The 16,619-nt window shown below is 42.0% G+C and overlaps 1 long non-coding RNA gene across 1 annotated transcript in view; it reads left to right on the forward strand.

Moving 5' to 3' along the window:
* The window catches only part of Gm29185, a 168,986-nt gene extending 152,742 nt beyond the window's left edge, over positions 1 to 16,244 (forward strand). Inside the window, exons 4-5 of the long non-coding RNA XR_865539.3 lie at positions 13,067 to 13,284; positions 16,039 to 16,244. This is a non-coding gene — a long non-coding RNA (predicted gene 29185). The remainder of the gene's footprint in view (positions 1 to 13,066; positions 13,285 to 16,038) is intronic.
* The last annotated feature ends 375 nt before the right edge of the window (positions 16,245 to 16,619 follow it).

The raw sequence follows: 16,619 nt of genomic DNA on the forward strand, positions 1-16,619 counted from the left end.
CAGGATGCAATGAGAAGACCAAACCTACAGATAATAGGAATTGATGAGAATGAAGATTTTCAACTTAAAGGGCCAGCTAATATCTTCAAAAAAATAATAGAAGAAAATTTCCCAAACATAAAGAAAGAGATGCCCATGATCATACAAGAAGCCCACAGAACTCCAAATAGACTGGACCAGAAAAGAAATTCCTCCCGACACATAAAAATCAGAACAACAAATGCACTAAATAAAGATAGAATATTAAAAGCAGTAAGGGAGAAAGGTCAAGTAACATATAAAGGAAGGCCTATCAGAATTACACCAGACTTTTCACCAGAGACTATGAAAGCCAGAAGAGCCTGGACAGATGTTATACAGACACTAAGAGAACACAAATGCCAGCCCAGGCTACTATACCCAGCCAAACTCTCAATTACCATAGATGGAGAAACCAAAGTATTCCACGACAAAACCAAATTCACACAATATCTTTCCACGAATCCAGCCCTTCAAAGGATAATAACAGAAAAGAAGCAATACAAGGAAGGAAATCACGCCCTAGAACAAGCAAGAAAGTAATCACTCAACAAACCAAAAAGAAGACAGCCACAAGAACAGAATGCCAACTCTAACAACAAAAATAAAAGGAAGCAACAATTATTTGTCCTTAATATCTCTTAATATCAATGGACACAATTCCCCAATAAAAAGACATAGACTAACAGACTGGCTACACAAACAGGACCCAACATTCTGCTGCTTACAGGAAACCCATCTCAGGGAAAAAGACAGACACTACCTCAGAGTGAAAGGCTGGAAAACAATTTTCCAAGCAAATGGTCTGAAGAAACAAGCTGGAGTAGCCATTCTAATATCGGATAAAATCGACTTCCAACACAAACTTATCAGAAAAGACAAGGAGGGACACTTCATACTCATCAAAGGTAAAATCCTCCAAGAGGAACTCTCAATTCTGAATATCTACGCTCCAAATGCAAGGGCAGCCACATTCATTAAAGACACTTTAGTAAAGCTCAAAGCACACATTGCACCTCACACAATAATAGTGGGAGACTTCAACACACCACTTTCATCAATGGACAGATCGTGGAAACAGAATCTAAACAGGGACACAGTGAAACTAACAGAAGTTATGAAACAAATGGACCTGACAGATATCTACAGAACATTTTATCCTAAAACAAAAGGATATACCTTCTTCTCAGCACCTCACGGGACCTTCTCCAAAATTGACCATATAATTGGTCACAAAACAAGCCTCAACAGATACAAAAAAATTGAAATTGTCCCATGTATCCTATCAGACCACCATGGCCTAAGACTGATCTTCAATAACAACATAAATAATGGAAAGCCAACATTCACGTGGAAACTGAATAACACTCTTCTCAATGATACCTTGGTCAAGGAAGGAATAAAGAAAGAAATTAAAGACTTTTTAGAGTTTAATGAAAATGAAGCCACAACATACCCAAACCTATGGGACACAGTGAAAGCATTTCTAAGAGGAAAACTCATGGCTCTGAGTGCCTCCAAGAAGAAACTGGAGAGAGCACACACTAGCAGCTTGACAACACATCTAAAAGGTCTAGAAGAAAAGGAAGCAAATTCACCCAAGAGGAGTAGACGGCAGGAAATAATCACACTCAGGGGTGAAATCAACCAAGTGGAAACAAGAAGAACTATTCAAAGAATTAACCAAACGAGGAGTTGGTTCTTTGAGAAAATCAACAAGATAGATAAACCCTTAGCTAGACTCACTAAAGGGCACAGGGACAAAATCCTAATTAACAAAATCAGAAATGAAAAGGGAGACATAACAACAGATCCTGAAGAAATCCAAAACACCATCAGATCCTTCTACAAAAGGCTATACTCAACAAAACTGGAAAACCTGGAAGAAATGGATAAATTTATGGACAGATACCAGGTACCAAAGTTGAATCAGGATCAAGTTGACCATCTAAACAGTCCCATATCCCCTAAAGAAATAGAAGCAGTTATTAATAGTCTCCCAGCCAAAAAAAGCCCAGGACCAGACGGGTTTAGTGCAGAGTTCTATCAGACCTTCAAAGAAGATCTAATTCCAGTTCTGCACAAACTATTTCACAAAATAGAAGTAGAAGGTACTCTACCCAACTCATTTTATGAAGCCACTATTACTCTGATACCTAAACCACAGAAAGATCCAACAATGATAGAGAACTTCAGAACAATTTCTCTTATGAATATCGATGCAAAAATCCTCAATAAAATTCTCGCTAACCGAATCCAAGAACACATTAAAGCAATCATCCATCCTGACCAAGTAGGTTTTATTCCAGGAATGCAAGGATGGTTTAATATATGAAAATCCATCAATGTAATCCATTATATAAACAAACTCAAAGACAAAAACCACATGATCATCTCGTTAGATGCAGAAAAAGCATTTGACAAGATCCAACACCCATTCATGATAAAAGTGTTGGAAAAATCAGGAATTCAAGGCCCATACCTAAACATGATAAAAGCAATCTACAGCAAACCAGTAGCCAACATCAAAGTAAATGGAGAGAAGCTGGAAGCAATCCCACTAAAATCAGGGACTAGACAAGGCTGCCCACTTTCTCCCTACCTTTTCAACATAGTACTTGAAGTATTAGCCAGAGCAATTCGACAACAAAAGGAGATCAAGGGGATACAAATTGGAAAAGAGGAAGTCAAAATATCACTTTTTGCAGATGATATGATAGTATATATAAGTGACCCTAAAAATTCCACCAGAGAACTCCTAAACCTGATAAACAGCTTCGGTGAAGTAGCTGGATATAAAATTAACTCAAACAAGTCAATGGCCTTTCTCTACACAAAGAATAAACAGGCTGAGAAAGAAATTAGGGAAACAACACCCTTCTAAATAGTCACAAATAATATAAAATATCTCGGCGTGACTCTAACTAAGGAAGTGAAAGATCTGTATGATAAAAACTTCAAATCTCTGAAGAAAGAAATTAAAGAAGATCTCAGAAGATGGAAAGATCTCCCATGCTCATGGATTGGCAGGATCAACATTGTAAAAATGGCTATCTTGCCAAAAGCAATCTACAGATTCAATGCAATCCCCATCAAAATTCCAACTCAATTCTTCAACGAATTAGAAGGAGCAATTTGCAAATTCATCTGGAATAACAAAAAACCTAGGATAGCAAAAACTCTTCTCAAGGATAAAAGAACCTCTGGTGGAATCACTATGCCTGACCTAAAGCTTTACTACAGAGCAATTGTGATAAAAACTGCACGGTACTGGTATAGAGACAGACAAGTAGACCAATGGAATAGAATTGAAGACCCAGAAATGAACCCACACACCTATGGGCACTTGATCTTCGACAAGGGAGCTAAAACCATCCAGTGGAAGAAAGACAGCATTTTCAACAATTGGTGCTGGCACAACTGGTTGTTATCATGTAGAAGAATGCAAATCGATCCATACTTATCTCCTTGTACTAAGGTCAAATCTAAGTGGATCAAGTATCTTCACATAAAACCAGAGACACTGAAACTTATAGAGGAGAAAGTAGGGAAAAGCCTTGAAGATATGGGTACAGGGGAAAAATTCCTGAACAGAACAGCAATGGCTTGTGCTGTAAGATTGAGAATTGACAAATGGGACCTAATGAAACTCCAAAGTTTCTGCAAGGCAAAAGACACCGTCAATAAGACAAAAAAACCACCAACAGATTGGGAAAGGATCTTTACCTACCCTAAATCAGATAGGGGACTAATATCCAACATATATAAAGAACTCAAGAAGGTGGGCTTCAGAAAATCAAATAACCCCATTAAAAATGGGGCTCAGAACTGAACAAAGAATTCTCACCTGAGGAATACCGAATGGCAGAGAAGCACCTGAAAAAATGTTCAACATCCTTAATCATCAGGGAAATGCAAATCAAAACAACCCTGAGATTCCACCTCATACCAGTCAGAATGGCTAAGATCAAAAATTCAGGTGACAGCAGATGCTGGCGTGGATGTGGAGAAAGAGGAACACTCCTCCATTGTTGGTGGGATTGCAGGCTTGTACAACCACTCTGGAAATCAGTCTGGCGGTTCCTCAGAAAATTGGACATAGTACTACCGGAGGATCCATCAATACCACTCCTGGCATATATCCAGAAGATGTTCCAACTGGTAAGAAGGACACATGCTCCACTATGTTCATAGCAGCCTTATTTATAATAGCCAGAAGCTGGAAAGAACCCAGATGCCCCTCAACAGAGGAATGGATACAGAAAATGTGGTACATCTACACAATGGAGTACTACTCAGCTATTAAAAAGAATGAATTTATGAAATTCCTAGCCAAATGGATGGACCTGGAGGGCATCATCCTGAGTGAGGTAACACATTCACAAAGGAACTCACACAATATGTACTCACTGATAAGTGGATATTAGCCCAAAACCTAGGATACCCAAGATAAAAGATACAATTTCCTAAACCCATGAAACTCAAGAAAAATGAAGACTGAAGTGTGGACACTATGCCCCTCCTTAGAAGTGGGAACAAAACACCCATGGAAGGAGTTACAAAGACAAAGTTTGGAGCTGAGATGAAAGGATGGACCATGTAGAGACTGCCATACCCAGGGATCCACCCCATAATCAGCATCCAAACGCTGACACCATTGCATACACTAGCAAGATTTTATCGAAAGGACCCAGATGTAGCTGTCTCTTGTGAGACTATGCCGGGGCCTAGCAAACACAGAAGTGGATGCTCACAGTCAGCTAATGGATGGATCACAGGGCTCCCAATGGAGGAGCTAGAGAAAGAACCCAAGGAGCTAAAGGGATCTGCAACCCTATAGGTGGAACAACATTATAAACTAACCAGTACCCCGGAGCTCTTGACTCTAGCTGCATATGTATCAAAAGATGGCCTAGTCGGCCATCACTGGAAAGAGAGGCCCATTGGACACGCAAACTTTATATGCCCCAGTACAGGGGAATGCCAGGGCCAAAAAGGGGGAGTGGGTGGGTAGGGGTGTGGGGGTGGGTGGGTATGGGGGACTTTTGGTATAGCATTGGAAATGTAAATGAGCTAAATACCTAATAAAAAATGGAAAATAATTTAAAAAAAAAAAGAATCTGGCCATTTGGCTTCAACCTGCACTATCCCAAATTCAAAACTTTCGTTAGGGATTTTAAAAGTTGAAATTACCACAATTGGGGGGGGGGGAATCTTTTATGATTGTAGAAAAGGACCTTTGTGTGTGTGTGTGTCTGTGTAGTGTGTGTGTGTGTGTGTCTGTGTCTGTGTAGTGTGTGTGTGGTTGTGCAGGCATACATGTGCCATGGAGCACATGTGGAGACTAGACAACAAGTCTTGGGGACAGGTTCTCTCCTGCCATTCTGTAGGGTCTTCAGATCAAATGCAACCCTTGACACAGTTGCCTTTTCCAATGGAACGTTCTCACTGCCCCCCAGCCTCCTCCTTTTTTTTTTTTTTTCTTTTTGAGACAGATTTTTCTCATTATCCTAGAACTCACTGACTTGGCTGTGTTTGTTGGTTAGAGACCCAGAGGAATCCCATCCCCACTGCCCAGCACTGGCTTACAAACCTACACTGCCAGGCCAGGCGTTTTCACCTGAGTCCTGGAGCTCAAACCCAGATCCTTATGTTTTTGAGATAACCATGTACTAGCAGAGTGCGCTCCTCAGCCTATGCCCATGTTTTTATTAACGTGTGGGCATGATTAGAAGAGAAATGTCGATTCTTGACAGCATCAGTTTCGTTCCTCCCATGCTCAGTAAGCCCGAGTCCGATCCTGCTTGTTCTGATTCACTCCTCAAGGGAATGCCTGGGGCAGAGAGAAGCTCAGTTACAACTCCTATCTCATGCCTCACCCTCTTCTGCTTCATACTCAGCTGTTCTCAGAATATGAAAAAAATAAAATCATCAAGGTCACGCAGAGGCTAAGGTCCTGCTTTCTCCAACACCCACCCCCAAGAATCTGCTTTTCCATGAGAACTGGCTCTGAAGTCGCTGGACTCTACCAACCCCCTATCACAAACCCAGAGGTGGAGATGCGCTGGGCAGGACAGGACAGGCTTTTGGAAGCATAAGAGCAGATGATCTTCGAAAACAGGATGTCCTTAGAGCAATTCTTGGAAAGTCAGAGAAGGTTAGGATGGCAGAGCGTCAATTTCTCCCAGCAGAGTTAATGACCCCTCTCACTCGGTTCACGGCTTGGATGTAAACATCTGCCCCACAGTGGGAAAGACGTGAATAATCATCTGAATAATAACCTAGGACCAGAGGCAATATTCATCAGTCACATGCTGCTGCTTCTGTGGTTTATGTCATATTTGTTCATCAAAATATAAATTAATCACTCCAATGTCAGCGTTTGAGGCTGTTTTCCTGGAGCTTGTTGTCTTGTGGATTGCAACTGAAGATGTAGAGAATTAAGTGAAAAAGTGCATAAACCGAGCTGTATGTGACTATCCAACTGCAGAATGTAATAGGGCCATAACATAGACGACTAGCCCAGTCCAAGAAATCTGGAGAGCTTTCTCAGAGAAAGAGACACGTGTTCTAACCAATCAATCCAAAAGAAAGGGAGCTTGGAGGGATGAGGCCATGGCTCAGTAAGAAAAATCCTTACTGTATGGGTATGGATACCCAAATTCAGATGACCAGCACCCAGGTAAAAATCCATGTGTGGTGGCATGTGTCTGTAACTTCAGTGTTGATGGGGCAGAGACTGCTGGATCCTGGAAGTATGCTGGCTAACTAGTCCAGCTGAAACAGCAGGCCCAGAGTTCAGTGGGAGATCCTGTCTCTAAAGGTAATGTGGGGAGCTATTGAGGGAAGACACAACACTGATCTCTGGACTTCTATGTCCACACACAGACATGCATACCTGCATGTTCTCTCTCTCCCATCACACACAGGCTCACGCATGCACCAAATGTGTGTGTGTGTGACAGAGAGAGAGACAGAGAGACAGACAGAGAAGCCTGGGACAAGGGAACACATGTAATCTGAGGCACTGAGCAAGTTCAAAACACTAGCACAGCATAAAACACTGGAGAGGAACAGGCATGGGGGTGTCTCCTGTTTTCTCTTTCAGTTCTTATAGTTGTAGACTGTTGAGTTGAAAGGGACATCTGTAGTCATTAACCTTCATCACTGGGTGTGCAGAAACTGAGGCCAAAGGTGAAAGGTGACATATCAAAAGTTAAACATTTTCTAACAAGAGTACACATAAACCAAAAGAATTGTCTCACTGACTCTAAGTCTAGTGTTCTTGACACAGTCTCGTTATTTTCCTTTGTAAGAGTATTTGAAACCATATGAACATTTGACTTTGCAATCCTGGACTGGAGATCTGTTAAGAAAGAAGGGCATGAGCTGACTGGGAATTGAGCTGAGCGATCTAAAGTCTTCTACCGTCAACCTTTGCATTGTTTGCATAGGATTTGGCTTAGTGAGCAATTTCAAAGTGTTTATCTTCTAGGTAAATACATCGTCTGATGTTTTCACAATTGGTTAGAGCCCTGTCATATGCTAGTGCCTCTGGCAAAGGTATTCTGTGCTTAAAACAGAAGGCTGTGTGTGTGAGAGAGAGAGAGAGAGAGACAGAGACAGAGACAGAGACACAGAAAGAGACAGAGAGAGACAAAGAGACAGAGACAGAGAGACAGAGTCACACCCAGAGATCAGACAGACAAAAACACACAGAGAGGGAGGGGGAAGTTTGCAGGGGAGAGAGAAAAGAACAGTTGACAAGAAGAATTTCCAGACTGCCAAAATGTTTAAATTATTCATTACATAGTCTCTGAAGAACAGTGAGAAATTAATGGTGGAGGGAGTAAGGGCTCCCACTGATCGGAGACACAGGGGAAGTGTAAATGAAGTATGAAAAATGATACAGCCAACTGGGATGGAACAAAAGGAACATGCAAGAAAGAGGAAGCACAGCTCAGTGTAGGTGTACTGACTTCTCACTGTCAGCTACTTTAGTGGATGGCAGGGATACCAAGGGAACTAGTGAGAGGTAGAAAGGGGCTTTCCTATTAGGACTCTGCATGGCCTTGAGGTCACAATGTAGCCTGTGATGTGCGACCCTGGTGTCTGTCACTCTTTTGAGGGCTGAAGTACTGATGCTTCTGGCTTCTGAAACTGAGCATTAGTACCTGAGAAAACACAAATGATTTCTAGAAATTCTCTACCCAGACTCTTGTATAAGGAGATGGGGCACATCATATTGGACTCCTGTTCTAGTCTGGAGTTCCAGATTAGCAGAGCCCCTTTCCCCCACCTTACAGCACCCTCCACAACAAACTCACTCTTTAATCTTTTTCTGGAGAGCCTGATCTGCCACAGGAGGATTGTGCTGAGTAGACAGGTTGAAAGTCAAGATTCCAGTCAAAGAGCACTATCACGGAGGGCATCTGAATGTCAAAAAGTAAAGCGAGGAGAAGGAATGAATAAGATGGGGCTGGTTGTTGAGCACTCACCTGACATGTATGAGGTCCTGGGTTTCGTTCCCAGCATCACAAGAATGAAAACCTTCTAAGGAAGCCTCTACCTCCCTTCTCCAACTTCTTACAACAACCTCACAGAACATCTTTTTTCCCTAGAGAATCAAATGTACAGTTTCCCAAACTGGTGACATATTAGACTAACTTCAATCCTTCTTAGAAGGGGGAACAAAATACCCATGGAAAGAGTTACAGAGACAAAATTCAGAGCAGAGACTGGAGGAATGACCATCCAGAGACTGTCCCACCTGGGGATCCATCCCATAAACAACCACCAAACCCAAACACTATTGCAGATGCCATTAAGAGCTAGCTGACAGGAGACTGATAAAGCTGTCTCCTGAGAGGCTCTGCCAGTGCCTGACAAATACGGAAGTGGATGCTCATAGTCATCCTTTGAACGAAACACAGGGGCCCCAGTGAAGGAACTAGAGAGAAAGTACCCAAGGAGCTGAAGGGGTTTGCAGCCACATAGGAGGAACAACAATATGAACTAACTAGTACCCCCAGAGCTCCCTGGGACTAAACTACCAATAAAAAAAAAAAACATGGTGGAACTCATGGCTCTAGCTGCATATGTAGCAGAGGATGGCCTAGTCAGTCATCAATGGGAGGAGGGGCCCTTGGTCCTGTGAAGGTTCTATGCCCCAACATAGGGGAATGCCAGGGCCAGGAAGCTGGAGTGGGTGGGTTGGGGAGCAGGGAGAGGTGGGAAGGAATAGGGAATTTTTGGAGGGGAAGCCAGGAAAGGGGCTAACATTTAAAATGTAGATAAAGAAAATATCATAAAAAGAAAAAAAGAATAAAAGAGGCAAAAAAAGAAATAAAGATTTGAGTTAATAAGTCACTGAATGAACATTCTGATAGAAGTATACAGATATACTGTTACATGTGTGACCAGTTTTAGTGTTCTGATAATCTGATTTTGGAAACTGTTCAAATTTATCAGTAAGAATTTGCTAAATAAATTGTTGTTCACATACATTGAAATGTTATGTAAAGAAAAAACATCATTAATAATTACAAATGTCAAAGTTGCTTTGAAGAGAATAAATTATATAAGAAGATATAAAGTATTATTTGATTTAATTTCTGTATATAAATAAACATGAAAATATGATTTAAAGATATGCATATGTATTAAAAATATACATGTAAGAAAACTGCAACTATATTACTCCACGCCAAGACTGTGACTTATTTTTTAGCTGTGGAAAACCCCAGCAGAAACATACACCGGCGCCTCACGTTTCTACAGTGCACACTTGCAAGGGAATCTCTCATTTGATTAGTACACATACTATATAGATGTGCATGCTATCATTATCATCCCATTTAATAGAGGAAGAAACTGAAGTTGAAAGAAACTTAGCAACATGCCTCGGGGCACCTAGCTAAATCAGAGATAAAGTCAAGATTAAAGCCATTCAAGGTCTCCTGGTGCTCTTTTCTCTATAACTCACAGCCCTGTCAGCTCCAGTGAACACAATTCTCAAGACCTGTCCTGGCACATGCTTCTCTCTTCTCCCCACCATTGCTAATGCTGTTTTCTCAGCTTACCCCACCCTTCTACACAATACAATCACAGAGAGAATATTAGGGTAACCCAAAGTGTGTAGTCAGCTATTCACAACACTGCCATCATGATCCTATTCATCACTGATGGGCTTCTAAACTGGCTGGCAATTTATGACCACAGGGAAGACTCCTGACTCACAACTGCATTGTAGACAGCGAATTTGATCACTGTTTGATTTATCTTTTCAGTGCCTTCTTGCTTTATCTATAGACTAGAGGCTTGGAGAGAAAAGACATAGACCTCCATTATAATGAAACAAACTTTTCTGACCCTTTTATGAATCAACTAAATAGTAGCAATCAGTGGGGCAAAGAGACTGAGGCATGCATGCCTTTGAGCATGCTCAGTAGCGCCCTCTGCCTCCATGGCTCCTTTTCCATTTCATGAGTGACTAAATGATGGTTTTGTCAACAAAGTAACACACACACACACACACACACACACACACACACACACACCACAAGGAGGTATGTGTGTGTGTGTGGGGGGGGAGGTGGTGAGAGTTCTTCAGAGAAACTGATGAGAGAAGCCTTGCCAGGAAGTTGGTGAATATCCACAAGAGGAGTATGAAAAGAATGTTTTTATATCTCGACTTAGGAGCAAATGTTCATTAATTATTTCAACAAGTAGACACCAGGCCCCACTAATACAGGCTGTTATTATTTATAACCCTTTTCTTCCCCTTTACTTCTTGGAATCCATGAAGTACCCAACCTCTTTTACCCCACCTTCCCAATCCTTCCACTTATCTCCATCACTGTTGCCTCATACCAAGCCCTTGCCACCTCCTTTGCTACTTGCCAATCCATTTTCTCTTTTACAACTAGGGATGCTGTTGCTAAGTTACAATCATATCGCCCATTCTGTGTCTTAGGAATCTTAGGGTACATGGTGAAATTTCATCCCACCTCTGCCGAGTTGAGCCCTTCTCATAGTCCCCCTGATTTGTCCTCTCTATGCTCCAGCCATGTCAGGTTTCCCTTCCTGTGCCAGGTCCTTTTCATGTACTTTCCCCTGTGCTGGAGATGGTTATTCCTGTTACCTCCCCCTTCTACTACACTCAGTCTATGGCTTCTGGATTCACTATCATCTTTTATTTTTCCATAAGAGGGATTTCCATGAGAAGATCTCCTCACCAGATCTCCAACACCTATTACCTGTTACTTTCACATCAGCATCAATTTATTTTCTACTGCTTTGAAGTGCTTATGATATGGCCCCCACTGCATGCTCGTGTGTGTGTGTGTGTGTGTGTGTGTGTGTGTGTGTGTGTGTGTGTGTAGGCCAGAGTTCATCTTCAGATGTGTTTCTTCAAGTGCCATCAACCTTGTGTTTTGAGACAAGGTCTTTTATTGGTCTGTATCCCACTGTGTTCTCTGGGCTCTCTGGCAGTAAGCTGCAGGAATCCTCCCATCTCCACCTCTCCAAAGCCAGGATTAGAAATGGGTGCTACCATACCTGACCCTTTTCATGTGGGTTCTAGGGATGGAACTTGCCTCATGCTTTTCTTTTTTTCTTTTCTTCTTCTTCTTCTTCTTCTTCTTCTTTTTTGTTTTTTGTTTTTTGTTTTTTGTTTTTTTTTGTTTTCGAGACAGAGTTTCTCTGTGTAGCCCTGGCTGTCCTGGAACTCACTCTGTAGACCAGGCTGGCCTTGAACTCAGAAATTCACCTGCCTCTGCCTCCCAAGTGCTGGGATTAAAGGCATGCGCCACCACACCCGCCCTCCTCATGCTTTTCATGTCACATGTTTTATTAATTAAGCTATCTCTGTATCCTCTACTTTACATTGTTTTTACTTGTTTGAATTAGTCTGTCTCCTCTCCCTTACTTCTCCCATATGCCAAGTTGCTTGAAGATAAGGCTTTTGTATGGTTCTTCACAAAGCAACCAATTCCCAGTCCCAGCCAAGTGCTTATACAGAGAAAGCCCTCAAACGCTTGTTAAATGAATCAGTGAGAAAAACAACAATTGAAAGAATTTTATGTGTGTTTAACACTGAACTGGGGCTTGACCTTACAGAAGTGAACAATCTTTTTTTTTTTGGTTTTTTGAGATAGGGTTTCTCTGTATAGCTCTGGCTGTCCTGGAACTCACTTTGTAGACCAGGCTGGCCTCGAACTCAGAAATCCGCCTGCCCCTGCCTCCGGAGTGCTGGGATTAAAGGCGTGCGCCACCACGCCCGGCCAGAAGTGAACAATCTTGATCTACTTTCTATCTTGCGGATTGTCTAATCTACTTGTGGCTAAGAATGAAGATTCAGAAATCAGCATATGACTATTTCATTATATACAGATTCTTCCCAACTCTTGCATGACTCTTGATCTTACTACTAGTAATAAATGGTCAGCCAGTGGATCTCAACCTTCCTAATGCTGTGACCCTTCAACACAGTTCCTCATGTGTGGTGACTCCCAGCCATAAAATCGCTTTGTTGCTACTTCATAACTGTAATTTTGCTACTGTTATGAATCTGTAAATATCTGATATGCAGGATACCCTCAAAGGTCTGACAGCCCAAATAGGGACTGACTCTAGGATTGTCGAGTTGATTTGTTTTCTGATGATTTCTACAGTACTCTGGTGTTAAGACTGAGAAAGGACTTATTACTTCTAATTCAGAAAGGCCCAGCCGTGGCATGTGTTTCCCTTTCTTGCTAGAGCTTCTTAGTTGGCATGTGAAGCGTTACCACTCTTTTATGCCATGTCTTTATGATGATACTTCCTATCAAGTGAAAGGTTTGTGAACTAATTAGGCATATGGACCTGCCTTTTAGGATTTCCTGACATGTCCAAGTTGGATACCCTGGGGAAACTATAAATAGATCCCCAGACCTCCCCAAAAGACTTTATCCTGAGTCATTGAATGAGGCCTTAAGTCAGGCTTCCTCCCCAGTTAATTTGAGTCAATGCATGTATCTGCTGAATGTGTCTGGCTCTCTTCGCTCAGGATTCATCTGGAACAGGAGTGGGCCAACTATACTGTCAGACAGAACTCAGTGACTGTTTCAACATGGAAAATTCCAGTGGAGAACAGATAATACCCATCCATTGTGTGATGTCTATACAGCATTCCCGCTTCAACAGCACAATGGAGAAGTTTTATCAGCAAGCACCTGGCCTTCGAGATTCGAAGCATTTACAGAAAATAGTCTGACAACCCAGAAAGTGAGTTCCCAATGTTCTAAGATATCCATTGTATGTAATTAAGTTCATACCTCTAGAATTATATGACCCCTAATAAAATTAGAAAATAACACTTTCTGTAGGGCTTACTATTTGGATGAAATTGTGGTTGAGCAATACTGAAGCCGAGGAATCTTAAATGCTCCCCAAACTGCTTTCCAGCCTAATTCTCCAGATCCTTCTGCTTCTCTACATTGGTTGTTTATTATCCTTACATAGAGAAGGCTATTGGGAGTTGACAACAGTGGTTATGCTTTGTCCACGGTTCCCTGAGACTTAGAAAGTCCTGTGTCTGTGTGCCTCAGCTACACAACAAAGAAACTGAATGAGAATTTGCAAATTCTCTTCAATAATTAATAGCTTATCTGAAGGAAGATAAAAATCAAGCAGATTCGTAAATTCTAGTGAATGAGGGGCTTAGGGGATAAAGTGCTTGTTGCAAAGTTGGAGATCTGCACACAGATCCCCAGAACTCAAGGAAAGGTGAATTCTGCAGCCTGCATCTGCAAGCCCAGCTCTCCTACTGCAAGAGGAGAGGCAGACAAACTTCTCGGAGGTTCACAGGCCAGTTGGTCTGCTGTCCTCAGCAGTGAACAAGAGACACGCATGCAATCAAGGTGCAAAGTGAGGACTGACACCCCAAATTGTCATCTGACCATATATGTGCCATGGCACACATGTGTTTGCACTCACATTCACAAGATACATGAACGAACATACATGTACTGTACATGTACCACACACAAACACATTTAGAAGATAAATAGCAGTTAAGAAAAAGAGCTGTGGGGAAAAGTAGAATCTAACTTTATGGATAACAGGAATGACATGAACCAGTGTGCAAAGCTGTGTGCAAATCCGGGGGTGTGCACTTAAGAAGCAACAAACCGCTGCATTTGTTTAAATACTCCCTTGTCCAGAGCCAAAGGAGAGAGCAAAGAGTCTGCGAGCTTCACTTATCCCACTGAGATCCCTGGAGACTAACCCATCAGCAGGAACTTTTGAGACAGTCCCTTAGCAGAGTTTGTTTTACTTTTTACTTTCAGACTTGCTCCAAAAGCTTAGCTGAAATTACAGCCTGGCCTCCTTAAATTCCTTTAACAAGCAACCCCTCACTGTAGACACAAGTTTGGGCCTGTCCACTTACCTCAAACAGGCCATCCATCTACACTGTTTGCAGTGGCCCCGGGCTACAGGTAGTTTAAGTGCCACTATCAGATTGCTTCTCAACCCTCTCCCCTCCACTCAATAGGCCTGATTTTGTCAGCACGTTTTCAACTCTATAGAGCCAGTGTTAACCCTTTCAGCACTGAGCAGCCACTTTCCTGCTCCATGCCACAGCTTTGGTCCCTCGGAGCCTTCAGACACTAGAGATGGGACTTATTGGCTCCAGGTCCTTTTTGCTCCCCTTTAAAATTACTCTGATGATCATATGTTGAGAGCTAATGACAATTGTCTGCTCGGAATGCTCAAGCAGGAGCTTGTTGCAGGTTGGGGGACTGATGAAATAGACCTCAAAATCCAAGACGCCCATCCTATAATTAAGGACCACTAATGTATGGCCCCAACAGGTCAGGGAGCCCCACTTTTGGTCTCCACAAATTAAAGGGCTCCAAATAAAGATTCCTTTCCTCCAAAGAGTAATTTTTTAAGAGATCCATTAAATAAATATTTATTGAACATGTTTGCTATGCTGAGCATTGTGCGGGCCCGAGCCATAGAAAGTTGAATAAGAGAGGCAGCAACTCTGTCCACAAAGTATTCATAGGCACCTGAGATGGTACAGGGAGGGAAGCATAGTACAAAAAAATACAAGCCATTGTAAATGATCTGACAGGAAAAATCTCCAAGCCTGTGATGCAGAACTGCTATGGGGCAAGAAGCGGTAGCAAAATTGGAAAGGAGAGACACAGAACTCCATGCAGACAGAACAGAGAGCAAAAGGGCCTCCACCTTCAAGGCTCTGAAATGGCTTCCCCTTGGCTGCCCACAGAGCAGAGGAGTGGTATATAGGGAGAAACCCACAAAAAGGGTGGCATAGGAATGATGAGGCACCCTAAAGACAGGAGCAAAAAGCATGGCACTTTATAGGTGTTGCTTTTTCTTGATTGGTTATGGATTTAAGGCTGAGAAAGATGAGGGGAAATAATTGTTTAATTTGCTTCTGCATATATCATCATTCTGCCTCATAAAGATTTTGGATTCCAGTATTAGCTAAAATTCACACAAAACTGTGGTGCGTTGATATTTTAAAAACACACACAGGACATGATATCACATATTTGTAAAATGTACCTCGGCTTCCTTGTAACAGGTGGCAGTACTATAAATGAACAACAAACAGCTGCTCACGGTGATGACCTGCTCTATAATGTCAGCCCAACTTGGAAAAAGTAGTAATCTCTATTATTAGGGATGGTATTTTGTGTGGGTTTGTATACACACATATTTATGGAAGTCTCTTTAGTGCAGGGCGGAACTAAGAGAGTGGTCTGTATCTACCTCTTCCCTGCTCACTTCCAACACCCCAAATAAACCATTTATTTACAGCTGTTATTTAGTGAGCACTTAGCTACTTAGCTATACCAGGCCCTGGGCTGGGTGTTTTAAAAGTATTTTCTCACAAAGTCTTCAAATACATGGTAAAGCAACTTGTTTTTTCTTTCAGTATTACACTCAGGAAGACTGCTGTTCATTTCATTAATGTGTCTAAAAGAGTGATTCTTTTTCATCTAGATTTTGATCCAAGAATGAAATTTCCTCTCAAGACCACTGAACCTAGACCATAGAGTTTATTTCTAGTCAACAGCAACGAGTAATACAAGAGGCCATCTGGAGCAGGGCTGCCCTCTGAACATCTTGCCTCTTGGAAATAAGTCTGATACTTGTTGAGCTCTGGCCTTGTTCATGTTGATAAAGGAATACTTGGGCCCAAAAAGGTTCTCCTGTCTGAGCATTGGTTCCTTCACACACACACACACACACACACACACACACACACACACACACACACACACACACACAAACACACACACACACACACACACCCCTCATTCCACCATCACCACTGTTCTCTTCATGTGAGTCTACAGTGGATAATTGGCATCTCCATCCAGAGATGTCCTTTGTCGAGTTCATAAGGCCTGTAGGTTGTTTTGACACTCAAGTCTTGGGTTTAACCATAGAAAAGATGGGCCTTTGCCAGAGTTGGAGACCCAGAAAAGAACCCAAGGCACTGTTTGTTCCTTGTCACGACCACGGGATGTTTTCTTGCCACTCTAGAGATAAAGACTTCTAATCAACCTCGGCACTTTCAC

This window comes from Mus musculus, chromosome 1, assembly GCF_000001635.26.
Source record: "Mus musculus strain C57BL/6J chromosome 1, GRCm38.p6 C57BL/6J".
Classification (NCBI taxonomy): domain Eukaryota; kingdom Metazoa; phylum Chordata; class Mammalia; order Rodentia; family Muridae; genus Mus; species Mus musculus.